We start from the raw sequence: 21,807 nt of genomic DNA, 5'->3' as shown, positions 1-21,807 counted from the left end.
TTTTAGCGTTGTTAGAAATATGGATGTGAATTTGCCTCCAGGAAGTTGCCCCAAAAAGTAAATTGCCAATGGCCAATCTGTTTTACTAATATAGATAGTTAAATAATTACCAACCACAGCAGTAAGAATGACTCCTCTGCTCCTTCAAATATTGTTAATCTTTCACATGCAACTGGGTGCCATGTTATCACAGAGGTTAACTCTAGCATCCTCTGTAAGGAGTCTCTGTATCAAATGTGTGTGTTTTCCCTGGGTCTTCTGGTTCTCTGCACAGTCCGAAGATTAATTGGGCATTGTAAATTATCCTGTGATTAGGTTAAGGTTAGACTGGGGTTGTTGGGTGTTTCTGGGGTGGCACGACTTGAAAGGCCAGAAGGGCCTATTCTGTATTGGATTTCTAAATATCTAAATGAGGTCCTTGAAATGTTTATGCACAAAGCCAAAAATATTAGTGTTGTGACATTGAACATAACATAAATGCAAAGGCATTTAGTGCATTTTTTGAGCCTCAGTTGGTTTCCATTTATGGGTGCTTACTCTTTAATGAGATTTTCCTGTTGACTAGTGCTCTTTCTTTGAAGTAAAATCTGCCCAAAAAAAGTCAACAGTAGTGCAGTACCTCAAATCAGCAAAATCTTCAACAAGCTTGGTCTGAAAAGTAACTAGTACCTGTTGACTCACAGAGAAATCAGCTTTTATTAATGTTAAAAAAACATTGATCAAGAGTTCATAATAACAATCCTATATTGATTGGCTCACTAATATATAATGTTCTATGCATTCACAGCTTGTTCTATATACTGCTTACATAGAACACGAACCTTCTTTTGCATCTTCAAATATTAGCCTCTTTGCACCTTCAAACTCCTACTGCAATCAAAACTGTTTTCCAATGTCTACTCATCTAGCTTTACACTCCTCTGTGGACACATTGGTGGTGTACCCTAGGCACTCAAAAGACTATGCTCTGTGGGGCATATGAGGCTCAGCATCCAACAGCTTGTCTAGTCAGTCTTCAAGGGAAGCCACACAGTTGTACATATTTTTGAAAATGATCTCTACACAAAATTTCTACAAGGCATTCTCAATAACATTCGTGACCCTTAAAACCTTAACTGCAATCCCACACACATGCCTGAACAACTTTCATTGTGGAAGTCAGGGTCACCCTCACTCTCTGCTTCCCAACCTCAGTTTTGCTTCAACCTGCACATATTGTATGCTGATTTCTACCTGTTTGCTTTTTTGCTATTGCATTAGAAAAGTAATTAGTAGTCTCACAATACTAGACCAATACTTCTTCATTCTATAGGAAGCAGCAGGCAGATCAGTAGTGTACAGACCAAGCAGATGCCTTTATTAAAGTACCTTGGTCTGCGTGTTGAATGTTTGGACTCCTGGACCAAGACCACTATAACAAATTAGAATTTTGCAGGCCCATGCTAATTGAGATGCCAGTGTAGATGCCTTTAAATAAAAATTTCAGTTATAGAAATAGTCCTCTATTTAGATATTTTAATTCAATTGGTTGACTATTAATTTTAATAAAAGATCCAGGCCAGAGAAAACCTTTGGTAAATGTCCTATAGTTCACTACTGCAACAAAACTTTTTTTCAACATTACAGTAACTTCCTCCTCAATAGTAAATGATCCTCTAAGTATGCAATAAAAGCTCATGAACCTTGACCTGTAAAGACTCACAAGTCAAATGCTCCATCATAACTTATTCACATAACCATAAAGCAGTGATATTTAAAACTGTTATTGTGCTCACGTAACTTATTGTTACAGGAATAGGTTACTTCACCCCCCCCCCCCTCACTATTAAAATATTAGATAAGGCAGGATAGGTGGAACAATTATGAACAATTTGAATTCTTGCCAGGTCTGCTTCACTTAGACTTTGTGCTCGGTACACAGATACATACATACTTAGATACTCAGTTAGGTTTTCCACTATCTCAGCAAATTGAATGCAATTGAGTGCCAGAGCTGGCTTTTCACATTGATGGGCCAATGGGGATGATGCAGGGAACTGAAGACATGGAAACATTTTACTTGAAGGGCTCAATGTTACAACAGCACTCTTTCAAGTTATACAACATCAGGCCGTAGTAAGGGACCCACTAACCTTAATTATAAGGCACAATGTAGAGGACAACTGCCCTTCCACGAGCTCTGACCGTGTTGCAATTGCTCACGTCTCTGCAATATTTCTGGGAAAGCAGAAAAAAATCCTTTATTTAATCATAATTTTTTATTTAAGAATCAACTCCAATTGGAGAAGGCTGTCTCTGAAATCCTGGTGGATAGAAATGAATGTCTATTTTATTGTGTCAATGGCTGTAACATTGAGATATGTAATGACAAGCATTGAACTTCTGAGCCAAAAATCTCCGGCATCACAATCAGAATGTCTTCACCTGATTACTTTTCAAATCAAATTTTAAAGTCCTTCTGGCTCCCAATTTACTTTGTTTTGCTCTGATAACAACATAAGAAAAAGGAGTCAATCCGCAATTTCAGCCTACTTTACCTTACAGTAATGTCTAATGTCTTGATATCCTTTGTTCAATCTGCCCACATCAATGTTAAGTATATTTAACGACTTAACATCCAGAACTCCCTATAGTGGATAATTCTAAAGAATTGCCACACTCAAGAAAAAAAAATCCCCATGTTAATCTTAAAGTTCTTATTCTGAAACAATGCCATCTAGATTTGGATATTCTCACTGGAGGAAACATCCCTTCTGAATTCATCATGCCAAACCTGCTCAAAATTTTTATGTTTCAATATCATCTGTAGTTTTTCTCTACTACTTTCAGTGTAGTCCCAGACTGTTCTACTTTTCTTAATACATAATAACTCCTTCATTACATTGAGCTGGTCACTTCTCTGACTGCCTTAAATGCCAGAAAAATATCCTTAAATATGAGGACCGCAATTGTCACCAGCATTTTTGTAAAGTTGCAAAAAATCTTTCCTACCTTTATACTTAGTACACAAAATATTCGACAGATGCTGGAAATTGAGAGCGACACACAAAATGCTGGAGAAACTTAGTATTTCAAGCAGCATCTATAGAAGGGAATAAATCAATGAATTGTCAGGTTGAGGCCTGTCATCAGGACTGGAAAGGAAGGTGGAAGAAGCCTTCTTCATTAAGCTGACTTCTTCCCCCATCCCTTCCAGTTCTGACGAAGGGTCTTTTCTTGAAACATTGACTTCTTCAGAATCAGAATCAGACTTAATATTACTGGGATATGTTGTAAAATTTGTTGACTTTGCGGCAGCAGTACAACACAATACATGATAATATAGAAAAAACTGTGAATCACAGTAACTATAATACATACAAATATGTACATACACACATATATTATATATATCAAATACAGCAGTTAACTTAAGTAAGTAATGCCAAACCAGAAATAAAAAAGGTAGTGTGGCAGTGTTCATGATTTCAATGTCCATTCAGAAATCAGACTGCAGAGGAGAAGAAGCTGTTCCTGAATTGCAGAATGTGTTCCTTTAGGCTTCTGTACCTCCTTCCAGAAGTAACAATGAGAAGAGGGTCCTGGGTGCCGGAAGTCCTTAATGATGGACACCACTCTTTTGAGGCATCACTTCTTGAAGATGTTTTGGATATTATGGAGGGTGGTACCAATGATGGAGCTGACTAATCTTACAACACTGCAGCTTACTTCGATCCTGTGCAGTAGCCCAAACCCACTTCCACCAATACGAGATCCACGGTACAGCTGCAGAAATTTGAGTGTTCTGTCCCTGTTTGTATCTAGTACTTCTTGCATTAAAATCCTATTGCCTTTCTAATTACTTGCTCCATCTACATGCCAACTACTGCTGCTGGTAGATCAACTGTCAGATCTGTTATCCTTTATCCTATATCTTCATAACTTATACCACTTCTGTCTCCAGATGATACATGTGATGGTCATTTCTGTTAATGCTAGATGCATTTGTCATTGTTAATTGGTAAGAATGAGGTCACGAAGGTTTGAGAAAATGCCCTCGGACAGGTGAGGGCAGGGAGATGGGTGAACCCCGTACTGGTGAGGGCAGGGAGATGGGCGAACCCCGCACGGGTGAGGACAGGGAGATGGGCGACTCTGGACGGGTGAGGGCAGGGAGATGGGCGAACCCCGTACGGGTGAGGACAGGGAGATGGGTGACCCCGGACGGGTGAGGGCAGGGAGATGGGCGAACCCCGCACGGGTGAGGACAGGGAGATGGGTGACCCCGGACGGGTGAGGGCAGGGAGATGGGTGACCCCGGATGGGTGATTTTCAGTGTGGCATCACAAACCCATTCACTCTGTGAAACACCTCACATTTTATGATTGCATGAAGTCATTTAAAGACTCATGCCTACTTCTCCATTTAATAAGATCATGTATGATCTTCTGACTTAGTGCAACTCTCCAACACTGAAGCCATATATCGATTCTCTTAATACCAAAAAGAAACTATAAAACTTAAAAAAAAATTAAATACATCACCAGAGCCCCCACAGTGCTATTGGTTAAAGAATTTGGCAGCAAGTATCCTGCCATCATGTGCAATAACCAATAACATTGCTATGACTGAACAGAGTCATTTGAAAGACTTTGAAGCTTATTGAAAGCCTTTATTCAACACGACAAGTAGATATTTTCTTCAAGCTCCTCTCAGCAAAGTCTCTCTGAACTTATAAGTACATCAAATATTTTAAGTACTAATATGAACATCGATACTAATATCGGGTAGATGGAGCTCGTCAGCCTGGGAAGGCAGTCCATCTAAGAGAGGGAAAACTCTGATTTCAAACCTCCGCTGCCTTGCGGCCATGCCCACTCATGGGAAACGCTTTGGGAGTAAACCCGGAGGACAAATCTGGAGCTGGAGTCTCTAAGGTTGCCTTCAACCTCGCTCTGGCAACTCCTGCGAGGTCACTGGTGCCAAGCTGTATCGGCCCTTGCCCTTCCCTTGGATTACGTTGGTGGTGTGGAGAGGGGAGACTCGCTGCACTGGCAACTGCTGGTCTTCCATACAACCTTGCCCAGGCCTGTGCCCTGGAGAGACTGAAGCAAGACTTTCCAGGCATCCAATATGAACAAACTTTCAATACAATTTCAATAGCTTCAATATTTTGCATTTGATAAATCATCCTATTGAATTGGATATTACTACTAGTTTATTGTTGTCACATGTACCAAACTGTAGTGAAAAACTGTGTGCCATTCAGGCAGATCATTACATACAAGTACACTGATGCAGTAAAACAGAAAACAAAATGCAAAGTAAAAAGTGTTACAGATTCAGAGAAACTTCTGAGCTGGTAGAGAACTGGCAAAGGATCTCAGCCCAAAACATTGAATGTTTATTTCCCTCCACTGATGTTGCCTGACATGCTCAGTTCCACCAGCATTCTGTCTGTTATTTAATTAGTGTTGCCTGGTTTGGTGCAGGCCAATCACCATACTCCCATTGCCTTACATTTGGCTGATGTATAGCAGAGTGTGTCATGAAAAATTCACCTTCTTGTAGCCTAGTGCTGTTTAGCCATCACTATTTATTTACAAAGTTACTCTTTTAACTCTTTTAATTTCAAATTGAAGCAAGCAGGGAACAAAAGAAGGGACTCAGGAAAGCCAGGAGCAGCCTAAGAAGTCCTAAGCAAGTAGGGTTAAGGTGCATCGCCAGGCATTCTATACCAATGATCCCTCTAAGGTGTGTGCACACACACATCTTCTGCTACAGGCACACAAAGGGTTGTCGCCCTCTACCTCATTGGCACATTAAGTATATTTCACAATCATACACAATCACATTTCTTTTTCCGGTTTCTGATGCAGACAGTGTTGACAATCAAAAGAAAATCTGCAGATGCTGGAGATCCAAGCAACACACATAAAATGCTGGAGGAACTCAGCAGGGCAGGCAGCATCTATGGAAAAAAAGTACAGATGATGCTTTGGGTCTATGCTACACTGACGACTGCATTGGTGCTGCTTCCTGCACCAATGCTGAACTCGTTAATTTCATCTGCTTTGCCTCTAACTTCCACCCAGCCCTCAAATTTACCTGGTCCATTTCCGACACTTCCCTTCCCTTTCTCGACCTCACTGTCTCTATCTCTGGAGACAGCTTATCCCCTGATGTTTATTATCAACCAATGGACTCTCAGCCAGCTGGACTATACCTCGTCCCACCCTGCAGCTTGTAAAAACACCCTTCTCTCAATTCATCTGTCTCCACCGCATCAGCTCTCAGGATGAGGCTTTTCATTCTAGAATGAAGGAGGTGTCCTCCTTTTTCAAAGAAAGGGGCTTCCCTTCCTCCACCATCAATGCTGCCCTCAACCGCATCTTTTTCATTGCACGCATGGCCGTTCTTACCCCACCTTCCTGCCACTCTACCAAGGATAGGGTTCACCTTGTCCTCACCTACCACCCCACCAGCCTCCACTTGCAGCACACAATTCTCTGAAACTTCTGCCACCCCCGACTGGATACTACCACCGAACACATCTTCCCTCCCCCCGCCCCCACTTTCTGCTTTCTGCAGGGATCGCTCCCTATGCAACTCCCTTGTCCATTCATCCCTCCCCACTGATCTCCCTCCTGGCACTTATCCTCGCAAGCGCAACAGGTGCTTCACCTGCCCCTACTCCTCCTCCCTCACTACTACTCAGGGCCTCAAACAGTCCTTCCAGGTAAGGCGACACTTCACCTACGAGTCTGTTGGGGTTATATACAGTGTTCAGTTCTCCTGGTGTGGCCTCTTGTACATCGGTGAGACCCGACGTGGTTTGGGAGACCACTTCGCTGAGCACCTAATCTCTGTCTGCCAGAACAAGAACGACCTCCCAGCAGCCACTCATTTTAATTCCACTTCCCATTCCTATATGTCTATTCATGGCCGCATCCACTGTCGGGATAAGGCCACATTTAGGTTGGAGGAACAACACCTTATATTCCGTTTGGGTAGCCTCCAACCAGATGGCATGAACATCAATTTCTCCAATTTCTGGTAATCCCTCTAGCCCACCTACCCCTTCACCATTTCCCACTCCCTTGTCCCTCTCCCATGTTATCTCCTTACCCGCCCATCATCTCCTACTGGTGCTCCTCCCCCTCCTTTCTTCTTTCTTCCATGGCCTTCTGTCTCTTTCACCAATCAACTTCCTAGCTCTTTGCTTCATCCCTCCCCCACCAAATTTCACTTATTGCCTGCTGTTTTTTTTATATCTCTTCCCTCCCCCCCACCTTTCAAATCCACTCCTCAGATTTTTCCCTCCAGTCCTGCTGAAGGGTTTTGACCTGAAACCTCCAATGTACTTCTTCCCTCATAGATGCTGCCTGGTCTTCTGAGTTCCTCCAGCATTTTGTATGTTTTGCTCAGTGTTGACAATGGGGAGTTTGCGATGATTTGTCTGCAGATTTTGGAACTGGTTTATTTATATTGTTTATATTGAAGAAATTATTCAATGCACACATGTTGTTGTCCCTGGGCAAAAAATAGCATTGCACAGATTTTTGCGCATGCTAGTCATTACAAATTTGAGAGAACATTGTTCTTTTTTTACATCAAGAGCAAGAGGAAAGCTAAGGAGACAGTAGGACTACTCAAGGATAAAGTGGGGAATATTTGCCCGGATGTGGAGAATGTGAGTGACTTACTCAACAAATACTTTGCGTCAGTATTTACCAAGGAAAATCACATGGAGGACAGGAGATCGGTGCTAAGTGCATAAACGTGTTAGGACACTTAGAGATGTAGGAGGAGAAAGTGTTGGGTCTCCTAATGAGTATTAAGGTGAGTAAGTCCCCAGGGTCTGGTGGGATTTACCTCAAGTTTTTGAGGACAGAGATGAAATTGCTGGGGCCTTGACATTACCTTCTTGCCCTCTCTAGACACAGGCGAGGTCCTGAACGACTGGCTTGTGGCTAATGTTGTACCTCTATTTAAGAAGGGAACAAGGAAAAATCCTGGAAACTATAGACCAGTGAGTCTCACATCAGTTATAGGGAAATTACTGGAGAAAATTCTTAGAGATAGGATATATAAGCATTTGGAAACCCATGGCCAAAGTTTATGGATGATATCAATATTGGTGGAGTTGTGGATAGTGTAGAAGACTGGCAAAGAATACAGTGTTTTATAGGTCAGTTGCTGATAGGGGTAGAGAAATGGCAGATGGAGTTTAACCCAGATAAATGTGACGTATTGCACCTCCTTAACAGTGTTGCTGAGCAGAGAGTTATTAGGGTCCAAGTTCAAAGCTCCATAAAAGTGGCTACACAGGTCAATAGGGTAGTTAAGAATGTTTACAGAAAGGCTGCTTTTATTAGTTGGGTCATTGAGTTCAAAAGTCAAGAGGTTATGTTGCAAATTTACAGATCTTTGCTTGGGTCACCTCTGGGGAATTGCTTACGGTTCTCGTCAGCCCACTATGGGAAGGCAGTTGAGGCTTTGGAGATGGTGCAGAAGAGATTTACAAGGATGCTGCCTGTTATTATGCAAAGCTGGACAAACTTAGGTTGCTTTTGGAGCAGCAGAGGCTGAGCAGAGATCTGGAAGAGGTTTATAAGATTAGGAGAGGCATAGATAAAGTAGACAGGGAATATCTTTTTTCCAGGATAGGAATGTCCAATTCCAGAGGGCATGCATTGAAGGTGAAAGGGAGTAGATTCAAAGGGGATGTAAGGGGCAAGTTTCTATTTATTTATTTATTTATTTAAAAACACAGAGTGTGCTAGATTCCTGGAATGTGCTCCTGGTATGGTAGTAGAGGGAAATACATTACAGGCTTTTAAGAGACGGTTACGTTGGCACATGAAAATGAGTAAGACGGAGGGATGTGGACATAGCGCAGATAGAAAGGACCGGTTTTGTTTTTTTTTAAAGTTACTGTTTAGCTGGTTCAGCCCAACATCGTGGATGAAAGGTCCTGTTCCTGAGCTGTCCTGTTCTATGTTCTATGTACTGCTTGCTGAAGGATCTCAGTAGGTCAGGCAGCCTTAACGGAGGGAAATGCACAGTTGACATCTTGGGCCAAGACTTATCACTTAAAAAAAATTAATCTCTGTCATATTTAGATAATTCCATTGCTTTTAAAACCCTAAAGAGTGTTGAAGATGTATAGGCTGGCTCTAAACTATTTAGGCCAATCTTAAGTGATGTTACCTACTCACAAAAAGAGCTCAATGTTGATGGATAAATTAATGAATACTTAATACATGTCAGCTCCAGACAACAATCATTTGAATGAACAGGTGCAGGGAAATTTGCTAAACCTTGAATCAATTCCAGGGGTTAACTGATTTAGACTCTCACCCCCCCCCCCACTGGCCAAGGCTGATAATCATTCTTTTCACTCTGTAGATTAAAATGATAGAACAGACAGTCATTACAATTCACAAATACTCAGAACATCCAAAAACAATTTGCAGTGAATGTATGTTATGTTATGTTCTGCATGTTTATCAGGTTCCCAGGAGGAACTGGAATGTTAAAAAGGTGGGCTTGTTTTGCAGATGCTGGTGAGATAGCAATTCTACATCCTTCCCTGGAAAATGTTAAATAAAATTCTTTGTTTGCCTCAAAAGGTAAGCAATTTAGTGTTTTGTTCTAGCAATGCACACAAAGTGTGAGATTCAATCTACAGCAGACTATAAAACCACAGACTGCTATACAAGTTAATTAACGTAGCCACTATACAAACTGCAATATACATTTCCGTTCTTACCACAAACGAACACAGGTTTATTTTGCAAAGAGACACAGCTCAATGCTTAATATTTATTTTGGAAGTCAAGTAGTCATAACTTATGAATTTTTCTTTTATCTATTCTGTTGCTTTTTCCATTCAGCAATCTTAGTCAATGTTTACCAAAGCAAATTGCCTAATGTTATTTTCTGATATGTGACCCATGTATCAAAGTCGAGGCCTATGCCAGTAAAGCAGGTGGTATATTTCTTGTCACCTTCAAGATCATTCTCTTTGGCTGTCATAAAATAGTACACAGCGAACAAAAAAATGCCATTGCTGTGTACTTACGCACACCATCTATCAGGTTATTCGGAGCAGCAAGGTGGTAGCACCCCTAACAGTGCAGCATCCCACTGGCACTGCAATGGACTGTCAAGCCAAGCTTTTCCTTCAAATCTCAGTAGCTGAACATTCAATCTCCTGGCACAGGAATGTGAGTGATAACTGACTAAGCTGCAGCTAACACTTTGATAGCAATTAAGTCCGTTTCTTTCTAGTCTTGAATGGAGAATCCTACTAAAAGTAGTGGATATGCCCAGTCCATCACAGGTAAAACCTTTTCCACCATAGAGCACATCTACACGTATCTTGATGCAGTAAAGCAGCATCCATCATCAGACCCTGCCACCTAGGACATGCTCTTATTTCACAGCTGCCATCAGGAAGACAGCACAGGGGCCCCCAGGATTCACATCACCAGGTTCAGGAACAGTTATTACCCCTCACCCATCAGGTTCTTGAACCAGAGCAGTTAACTTTACCTGCCCCATCTCTGAAATGTTCCCACAAGGACTTTTCACCTCATGTTCTCTATATTTATTGCTTATTTATTATTATTTCTTTCTTTTTGTATTTGCACAGTTTGCTGTCTTTTGCACATTGGTTGAACGACCAAGTTGGCATGGCCCTTCATTGAATCTCTGTTGGCTGTTATTCTATTATGCATTTAATGAGAATGCCCACAAAGAAATGAATCTCAAGATTGCATATGGTGACAGAGATGTACTTCGATAATAAGCTTACTTTGAACTTTGAAGCAATTTGGGAACACAGAATAAGCAAATGTTGAAATGAATAGGGCAACCCTGAGGAATATGTAACTATGCAAAACATATCATGAACTCACAAAATATGTGCAGATGCAAGCTCTGCACTCTGCACTTGTTAATGAAATGTGGTGCCTTAGACTGCAGTAGTGAATATGTAGGCACCAGGGTGTCTCGGCTGTCACTTCCCCAAATGACACCCTTCTTTCTTCACACAAAGTCAGCTGGGCAGCAATATGCACATTCATCATGTTAGGCAACTGGATCATGTGAGTAATTTCCCTCTTTGTCTAAAAGAGCATCTTGGCTTTGATCTGTAACTTGACAGGTGTGTGGAGGTTGGAGGGGGTGGAGTGGGTGGTGCCTCTCTCCCAGTCTTTGATATAGACAGACTGAAGTAGGTTGTCTTCCTGATGGACAATATCTCATCTCTCAGTGCCAGCAAAGCAACCCCAGAGTGCCTGGGGGCTTTCTGCTTTTGTAATGCTGAAGTATGTAAAGACTGCAGAACCACGAAGTTCTGAAGAAGTGGGATCTATGGTGTGGTTAGGTATGAAATCATGATCAAAGTGTTGAGCGCTCCAGCAGTAAATGGGGAAGAGGTGGATGTGAGCTAGGCTTGAGAGTGAAGTGCAGTCAGGATTTATCACTCGAGTTAGCTGCCTAGATAGTCAAAATAGTCGTGGAAGATGGGAGGTTTGCAACCTTTGAGATCAAGGAGAAGTTTCTCTAAACGATGAGTAGCATTTCTAGTTTGGATGGGGGCATGGTTCGCTATTAATGGTTGAGTACTGTTGATGGATATTCAGGACAGATGCGAGCAAATTAAAGGCACTTGGAGGGTGTAGTTTGCTCACAGCATTTGCAGGGTTGGAACAGACTGCTTCAGGAAGAGTTTCATGCCGAGTACCTGCTGCAATGTGAGGTAAATACCCAGCATTAAGTTACATGCCTGAGAAGAGCTCCCAATCCTGACCAGTGCAGGATACTGTTGGCTCACAGAATCCGAGTTTGTGGGCATTGTTTCTGGAAGTATTTCGCCTCTTCTGGCCTTTTCAACCAAATTGATTTGAATTCTATGGTCTTGTATACAAAATCACCACTCACTTTGCAATCAGTGTGTAATTACAATTCAATTAGCTGGATTTAAACACAAACAAGAGAAAATCTGCAGATGCTGGAAATCCAAGAGATACACACTGGAGGAACTCAGCAGGCCAGGCAGCATCTATAGAAAAGAATACAGTCAGCGTTTTGGGCCGAGACCCTTCGCCAGCCCTGCTGAGTTCCTTCAGCATTTTGTGTGTGTTAACTGAAATTAAATTCCACAAGTTAAATTTGAGCTCATGTCACTATATAATTAATGTAAGCTAATGGATCAATATTCCAATGACATAATCAGCTAATTACTGTATCTTACAGAGGGTATAGTTAGTGAACAGAGGTGACCCTGGAACTGATTCTTGCACCACATCAATAACTACAGCCTGGCTACCGACCTGAGTCTGGGGAGGACACAACCCTACACTGGCTCAGGTCAATATCCTAGGAAAACATCTGAATTCAAATTGGATAAGTTTATGCTTTGCTGGCCTGGCCCAATATTTTCTTCATTCCTGCTGGCCTTGTCAGTGGATTATATTATTCTGTAAGGGAGTTTACATTTAAAAAAAATGGTATAGGATTTTTGTTCTCACACTAACCAGTGCATTGAAAATGCCATACTTCTTGCTTTTCTTACATCAGTTTTTTTTCCCCTAAAAGGTTCTATTCTCTGTATCTTTCGCAATTCCATACCACTTCAACTGTATCAAAGAACTTCAGCAATTGATAACCAACCAGAGCTTTGGTACTTGACAGGAAAGGTTCACCAGTTCGCTTTGTAGTGATGTTTGAAGGAAGAGTGGATTTTTACACCTGCATTAACAGGGCAGGATGGCCATGCAGAAACTCTGCAGCAAATGCTGGTTTGTGAGCACAGACCAGAAACTGACCTTCCATAGTGCAGCCTTCCATAATGCTTCCAGAGAACTAGGCTTTTATAAATCCCTGCATGCGGGCTGTGAGAGATCAGCTGTATGATAGCAAGGAGACAGCAAGTCTGGACACATGGGGCGTTCCTTTATCTAGGAAGCCAACCTTCAAAATGTCATGCTATCTGAATTTTGTCCAATGATTATTTGAGCAGGAATTATTTGTTTACACAAGTATGAGTTTGTTTCAGCAGCAGAAAGCAGGTGTTTGACAGTATGAAAGCTTTTATTTCCTAACTTAGAATTAACTCTCATTGTAAAGATTAAAATTACATCAATCAGCTGACATGGGAACCAGACAGTAAGCTGGAGTACAGTTGACCTGGGTCAGGCAGGAAGGGAGTATGCAAATAGGGTTAGATCAAATATAGATTCTGCATTTCCTATTTGGTGTAGAGTTGGATTTTCATTTTAAATAAGAACGAGGACAGCAACTATAGTGAGCACACTATTCCTGCAGTCAAGACATAGACTACAATCAGCTTAATTACTGCAGTTAGGAAAAGTGAACTGCTCATTGACCAGCATATTTTTATTGCTAGATGGACCTCTTTCTGTTAGGCCTGTCAAATCAAGGGTGACTTGCTTCCACTCCAGCTTTGGCAATTACAGACTCTTCCACTGATGGGGCAGGATGTGGTTGAGGGTGTGGGCAACTGAGTAATTCTTGAGGTGTTCAATTCTTCTACTCTTTATGCAGGGTTCCTGATGCATGAACCTGAGTTCTTATTAGCATCCAGACTGCTACTCCATTTCAATTGGTCATAGACCAGAGGCTCCAAGAATTTATGGTGATGTTGCAGTTCTTCATGGAAGCTTTGAGCACATCCTTAAATTTTTGTTTCTGTCCATTTTATTCTTAACTCTACGGGAGGATTATAAAGCGTCTGGTTTGGAAGAGTCAGGCTAACAAACAATGTGCTCTCCTGTATTGCTGCCTGAACATAACTTCAGCTTCCACACAGAGGATGTTATCCTGAGAGATGACTTCAAGGACCATTGAGACATGGACTATAGTCAGTTAAGTGAATTGGCCATTCAGTGCAAGTTATATAATGTCAGATAAACACTAATTGACTCTGAGATGGTTATATGTATCTGCAGGCAAGGAGGTGTAGAAGAAAGAGGAGAGGGTTCTACTTTTTGGAAAGCTATGCAATTTGTAATTCTGACACCAAACTCCTGAACCAAGCTCTATATTCCAAGAATAAAAACGCAAAATGCTGGCAGAACTCAGCAGGACAGACATCATCTATGGGAGGAGGTAGTGATGATGTTTCGGGCCGAAACCCTACATTAGGAGGATATTCCAAGTTCCAAGTTCTGCTGTGGAAGGCAGTTACCAGGAGCACACAGAAAAAGACTTAAGAATCTGCTTAAAGCTTCCTTGAAAAAATACAACATCCTTACCAACCATGACCACTAAAAGTGGAGAACAAACATTCAGGATAGTATCACTTCATGCACTGGGAGCACACCCAGAAGTCTACCTGCCATAGAAGTGGCGGAGTGAACAGACCACTTCACAAATGTCAGTGTTGTGGGATTCAATGAGACGATTTCCCAGCCCAAGGGAGCAGAAGACCTCCATCTAGTTATTACTCCGTTAAGGACTTTTTGCCCAGTAGATCAATGTGTGGAATGCATGCCACACTGTGTATTTACCAGATGAACTCATTCTAAGAAAGTATCTTGTATAATAATTAATGAGAGCCTTCAGCTACTTCCTGCTCATGCAGTTCTTTATCTATACTTTTATGTGTTTTCATCTCAATACGAATATACAACCAGAAAACATTCCAGTGTTGGATAATTTAAATAGTACAAAATGTATACATTTTAAGTAAAAGACGGAGTCTCACCAAAAGCTGTTGTATATTTGTCCACTTAATCTCCTAATGATAAATTAAAGGCATCCCATTGCAGAATGAAAATGTGAAGGCACCTATAAAACCTGAATTTTTTTTAAAAACTGACTTTCAGAAACAGCTATATTGAACCATTTTGCCTGTGGATCTGCATTGGATTTACAATAATGGCTAAGGTCCAAGATGCTTGGCCTTCCTGGAGTGGCCAGACACAATGAAAGGCATACCCTTCAAATGCTGCACCACTGCAGCTAATGGAAAGGAAATCAGGGAAGCCCAAGGCTATAGTGAGCTCCGTATAGTAAAGGGGAAGAAAGACCTGTTGTAGTAAGAAGCTTATGATTGGAGGAATGGGTTTAAGGCAAATGTTGGCTGCTTTTGATGGGGAACGTCTTCTGATTATCAGTTAGTAGACTGGGGGAGGTGGGATGGGGATGGTGGTAGTGGTGTGGCATGTTCGGTGGGGTGTTGCAAACTTAGTAGAGGTTCTTGAATGGGTAACTGGCCACTAGGATGTGGGCAATCTGGTAGAGCGACTGGTTGGATGGGAGTTTAGCTCTCTGAGAAGGTGGCATCAAGTAAATTGATTTGTGTGGGTTGAGCAATGACTAAATGAAACTTGTTGGGAAGAAGTAATGTTGAAGGAGTGGGGGAATTGATAAGATCAGGATGAGTGATGACTCCAAAAGTGAGGTGGTCAGTGAATGGGGCCTACCTGAGTCGAGTTCCCAGGTCTCACTCAAGACCATTCAGGCAGCCTGACTAAATTATGCAGAAGCAAGCTTCACCAGATGCAATCTGAACCGGCCACTCTGGTGTGAATGAAAATCCTGTACAACTGCATGGCACATTCGTTAAAAGTTGCTGTACACCTTTTGGGAGCTCTTTGCATTACATGTTAATTACAGGAGAGAACCAAGAACGAGAATTGCTTTGTAAAGTTCACAATCTCAGAGGTCCCGATTTCTCTTCTGTTGATGATGTGCACAACAAGGTGGTGGAATTTGACTGTGAAGTTCTCATTTGAGGTTCTTTGTTTAGTGTTGCCCTGTTGAGTGTAGATTTGTAATTGTGCTCTGACTACCCAGGGCACTCTAGGCAACACTTGTTTAACTTCACAAGTCTGACAATTTTGGGTAGACAACTATCTAACTCCAACACTTAAAACTATTTTTGGCTATTCAACCATACTTTTAATTGTGAGGTATTTACCAGTAGGAAAGACTACAGCTATTTAAAAAAAAACTGGAATTGAATTTTTAAAAAACTGTTCTTGGTCACTACTAAAAACACGAACAGCAACCATATAAAATGTAATTAGGCAAGTTATTACTTGCCGAAGGCTGGCACTTAGCCATATTGATAAGCAAGCCAGGCAACTGAGATCAAACACAAGACAAGCATCCAATTTGGGAGAAATTGAGTGGATAGACCAGTTTTAATTTACAACTGAAGAATGGATGTGGATTTCTGCTTGAGATTCTGCCAAGTGCCAGATAGTGTAGCAAAACTAGCATCCAACCAGAACTTTGTTCCAGCTGCTGGTTGTAATTTAATATTAAACACCCCTCAAAATATAACTTTGCATGCAAAACCAGATGCAAAACTGGAAGTCAAACTCAGGTCAGCTTGAACTTTCAAGATTCTAGTATGAATTTACAATTATCAAATGCATGTATATCAGCAATTATTTACTTGTTACCACAATTTTTTATTACCTCAGCAACTTACATACAGTGCTCATTAATGATCTAATGTCTTTCATTTCCCAAGATAAAATTTTAATGCTTCTCAATTCTAATACATGGGATAATAACATCTGTCGATCCTTTGCTCATGGTGAAATATTTCCAGTGCAATGCCTCCGAGAAGGTATTGTTCCTATGTTTAAGAAGGGTTCATAGGGATGATCCAGGAAATTTAGCAAGTGAGCCCCATGTCAGTGCTAGGGAAATTACTAGAGAATGTTGTTGGAAAAGCAAAGACTTTATAGGGATAATCAGTGTGTGTGAAGAGAAGAGTGGTTTCAAAAAATTGACTAATTTTTTTAAGAGGATGTTACAAAGACAATTGATGAGGGTAGGTTTTCTATGTGGACTTTAGCATTCAACTAGGTTGCTCATGGTTAGCTGGTCACCTGGGATTAAGTCACACAGGATTCATTATCACTCAGTTTCATTATCACTGTTTTATATGACATGGAATTTGTTGTTCTGTGTTAACAAAACAGAGAAAAGCAAAAATTACCATAAATTATAAAAAATAAATATGGTGGAAAAAAGTACAAAAAAGAAATAATGAGGTGGTGTTCCAGGTCCATTCAGGAATCTCATGACAGAGGGGAAAAAAGCTATTTTTGAATTGGTGAATGTAGGTATTCATGCTCCTGTGATGATGGCTGGTTCTTTGCTTGTGAAGATCAGGAGGGAACTGTATTACCATCAGTCTTTTTCTCCTTGCCTGTGCCGCATAGGCTTGTAGTCAGGATTGGTGCACGCAGACCGATTGCACTCTTTAGGCCAGGGGACATTCCACAATGGCACAGTGAGCAGCAAAGACTTCATTGGCCACAACCTGTACCATCTCCCTTACTGTAGTAATGAGAAGAATACATGCTCCAGATGGTGGGGGTCCTTAATGATGAATCCTGCCTTCTCAAGGCAGCACCTCTAGAAGATACCCTCAATGAAGGGAAGGGCTTTACCCATAATTGAGTTGGCTGAGTCAACAACCTTTTGTAGCCTCTAGTGATCCTGTGCATTGGAACCTCCATACCAGGCAGTAATGCAATGAGTCAGAATGCTCTCTACAGTACATGCATAGAAATTTGCAACAGATTTTGGTGATGCACCAAATCTTCTCAGACTCATATGAAGTCTGAGAATGACTTCTTCATGATTGCATCAATACTCCTGGCCCAGAAATGATCCTTGGAGATGTTGACACCCAGTAAACTAAAGCTGCTCATCCTTTTCAATGAGAACTTGTGCATATGCTCCTGAATTCCCTTTTCCTGAAGTCCACGACTAATTAGTCTTGCTGATGTTCAGTGAGAGGTTGTAGTTTTGACAGCACTTAACCAGCCCATCTCACTCCTGTATGCCTCCTTGCTGGACACAAAATTATCTCTGTCATAGAAGACAGTGTACAGGGTTGCTTTCCTGACTAGAGGTCTCTGACCAGTGAGGATCTGCAAAGATCAGTGCTGGGACAGCTGATATTTATGATAAACAGATATGATTCGGATGAAACTATGGATGGCGTAATTGGTAATTCTGCAGATGACACACAAGTTGGATTGTGAGGAAGTTTGGCAAAAGCACAGCACAATATTGATTAGTTGAAAATTTGGACAGAGGAATAGCAGACAGGTTTGAAGTGTGACATTTTGGGAAGTCAATGCAAGAGAAAAGAATACAGTAAGTGGCAGGACATTTTATGTGTGGAAGGATTTTAGGGTGAAAGTCCTCAGCTCCATGAAGAGAGTATGGTAAAGGAAGTATACTGCAAGCTTGTCTTCACCAGTTAGCCATTCAGTTTTGAAGTTAGCAAGTCATGTTGCATCTGTTGGGCTATATTTAGTGTATTGTTTACAACCCTCGTCATCACATTACAAGAAGGATGTGAATGTTTTTGAGAGGCTGCAGAAGTTCACTGGGAGGCTGATTAGATTGGACTGTAGTAGCTGCAAGATGTTGAACAAACTTGTTTTTCTCTCAAAGGCTAAGGGGTGGCCAGGTAGAAAACTAAAATTGTGAGCAATATAGACTGTCCAAAAACTTTCAGAGTGGAAAACATCAAATACACAGTGGATCAGCTTTAAGGTGATGGGAACACTTAAAAGAAGATTGACAAAGCATTTCTTTTGTCTAGAATACACTGCCAGGGTAGCTAGTAGAAGCAGATTGACATGACATTTAATAAGCATTTAGACAGACACATGAACGGGCAGAGTGTAGAGGGATAACAACAAGTACTCCATATTGAATACTGTTGGGAGGAAAAACCTAGCTGAGGCAAACAACAGCAGCCATGCCCCTGGCACTGAGTCTGGTCCTGTGGCTCAGAAGGGTAGGGAACTGAAGTGGATGGCAGCAGGATTAGGGAACTCTATAGTTAAGGGCCAGAAAGGTGATTGTGGACGCAAAAAGGAAACACGGATGGTAGATGGCCTCCCAGGTGCCAGAGTCTCTGGATGCATCCACAATATCCTGAAAAGGGAGGGTGAGCAGCCAGAAGTCATGATACATATTGGTAACAATGACATAAAGGGAGGAGATCCAGAAAAATGAATATAGGGAGTTGGGAAGGAAACTGAAAAGCAGTACCTCAAGGGTAGTATTCTCAGGATTGCTGCCTGTGCCATGTGAAAGTGAGGATAGGAATAGAATGAAGTGGCAGATAAATGTATGGCTGAAGAATTGGAGCAGGGGGTGGAGATTCAGATTTCTGGATAACTGGGACCTCTTCTGACGCAGGTGGGACCTGTACAAAAGGGACGGGCTGCACTTGAATCTGAGGGCGACCAATATTCTTGTGGGCAGATTTACTAGAGCTGTTGGGAGTGGTTTAAACTAATATGGCAGGGGATGGGAACCAGTATGATAGAGCTGAGGATGAGCCAACAGGTTTACAAGTAGATGATGGGTGTAATATGAATGTAAGGAAGGACAAGCCAACGACTGGGTACAAATGCAGAGAGCGTAAAGAGTTAAATGGTACCTCAGTGGCAAAATTCGAAAGGGCAAAGAATGCAGGACTGAAGGTGCTGTATTTAAATGCCTGTAGCTTTTGGAATAAGGTGGATGATCAATTAGAGATTGGTTGGTATGACATTGTGGGCCATCAATGAGTTGTGGCTGAAAGAAGACCATAGTTGGAAGCTTAACATCAAAGGGTATACTTTGTATTGAAAGGACAGGCAGGAAGGCATAGGCAGTGGGGTGGCTCTGTTGGTAAGAGATAGAATGACATCTTTAGAAAGAGCTGTCATTGGGTCAGAGAATGTTGAATCTTTGTGGGTGGAGTTAAGAAATTGCAAGGGTAAAAAACCATTATGGGAATCATACATAGGCCTCCAATAGTAGCCAAAATATGCAAAGGGAGCTGGAAAAGGAATGTAATAATGGTAATAACACAATTGTAATAGGGGACTTCAATATGCAAAGGGACTGGGAAAATCAGGTTGGTATCAGATCGCAAGATAGGGAATTTGTTGAGTGCCTACAAGATGGCTGTTTAGAGTAGCTTGTGGTTGAGCCTACTTGGTGGAAGGCTGTTGTAGATTGGATCTTGTGTAATAATGCAGATCTTATTAGGAAGCTTAACATAAAGGAACCCTTAGGAGGCCGTGATCATAATATGATTGAGTTCATGCTGCAATTTGAGAGGGAGAGGCAGAAATCAGATGTATCAGTATCGCAACAGAATAAAGGAAATTACAGAGGCCTGAGAGAGGAGCTAACCCAGGTGGATTGGAGGTGGATACTGGCGGGGATGACGGCAGAGCAGAGGTGACTGAAGTTTCTGGAAATAGTTCACAAGGCACAGAATAGATATTTCCCACAGAGGAAGAAGTTCTCAAATGGCAGGGGGAAGCAACCGTGGCTGACAAAGGAAGTTAAGGACTGCATAAAAGCCAAGGAAAGGGCATATAAGGTAGCAAAACTGAGTAGGAAGTTGGATGATTGGGAAGATTTTAAAATCCGACAAAAGGCAACCAAAAAAGTTATAAGAGAGAAGATGAAATATGAAGGCAAACTAGCCAATAATATAAAGCAGGATATCAAAAGTTTTTTCAATTATTTAAAGAGTAAAAGGAGGTGAGAGTTGATAATGGACAACTAGAAAATGATGCTTTTGAGGTAGTAATGGGGAACAAAGAAATGGCAGAAGAACTTAATGGGTACTTTGCACCTGTCTTCACTGTGGAAGCCAGGAGCAGTATTCAGAGGTCCTTCAGTGTCAGGGAGCAGGAGTGAGCGCCGTTGCTATTACAAAGCAAAAAATGCTAGGCAAACTCAAAGGTGTTAATGTGGATAAGTCACCTGGACCAGATGGACTACATCCCAGAGTCCCAAGAGAGGTTGCTGAAGAAATAACAATCATTGGTCATGATCCTTCAAGATCATTTGATTCCGGCATGGTCCCAGAGGACTGGAAGATTATAAATGTCTCCCCACTCTTTAAGAAGGGAGAAAGGCAAAATAAAGGAAATTATAAGATAGCTAGTCTAACCTCAGTGGTTGGGAAAATGTTGGAGTCTATTATTAAGGATGAGATTTCAAGGTACTTGGAGACTAATGATAAAATAAGGCATCATGACTAAATCTGCAGATGCTGGAAATAAATAAAAACACAAAATGCTGGCAGAACTCAGCAGGCCCGACAGCATCTATAGGAGGAGGTAGTGACGACGTTTTGGGCCGAAACCCTTCATCCGGAGGGTGAAGGGTTTCAGCCCGAAACGCTGTCACTACCTCCTCCCATAGATGCTGTCGGGCCTGCTGAGTTCTGCCAGCATTTGGTGTTTTTTTAAAATATAAGATAAGGCATAGTCAGCATGGTTTCCATAAAGGGAGGCAGTGGATGTCATTTACTTGGATTTTCATAAGTTATTTGATAAACTGCCACACACGAGGCTGCTTAACATGATAAAATCCTATGGCATTACAGGAAATATACTGGCATGAATAGTGGAATGGCTGACAGGCAGGAGGCAGTGAGTGGGAATAAAAGAGGCCCTTTCTGGTTGGCTGCCCGTGACTAGCAGTGTTCCTCAGCGGTCAGTATTGAGACTGCTGCTTTCCACGTTGTTTGTCAGTGATTTAGACATTGGAATTGATGGCTTTGAGGCAAAGTTTGTAGATGAAATGAAGATAGATGGAGTGGTAGGTAGTGCTGAGGAAGCAATGCAATTGCAGCAGGACTTAAGTCAAATTGGAAGAATGGGCAAAACCGTGGCAGATGGAATGCAGAGTTGGAAATTGTATGATAATGCATTTTGGTAAAAGGAACAACAATGTGGACTATTATCTAAATGGGGAGAAGATTCAAACATCAGAGGTGCCGAAGGATTTAGG

General features: G+C 41.6%; 1 long non-coding RNA gene across 1 annotated transcript in view; it reads right to left on the bottom strand.

Moving 5' to 3' along the window:
- The window catches only part of LOC132405631 (uncharacterized), a 118,922-nt gene that overhangs the window by 75,053 nt on the left and 22,062 nt on the right, over positions 1–21,807 (bottom strand). The window contains exon 2 of the long non-coding RNA XR_009515935.1: positions 2,133–2,217. This is a non-coding gene — a long non-coding RNA (uncharacterized LOC132405631). The remainder of the gene's footprint in view (positions 1–2,132; positions 2,218–21,807) is intronic.

Source organism: Hypanus sabinus, chromosome 15, assembly GCF_030144855.1.
Source record: "Hypanus sabinus isolate sHypSab1 chromosome 15, sHypSab1.hap1, whole genome shotgun sequence".
Taxonomy (NCBI): domain Eukaryota; kingdom Metazoa; phylum Chordata; class Chondrichthyes; order Myliobatiformes; family Dasyatidae; genus Hypanus; species Hypanus sabinus.
This window is presented reverse-complemented; position numbering and strand designations above follow the sequence as displayed.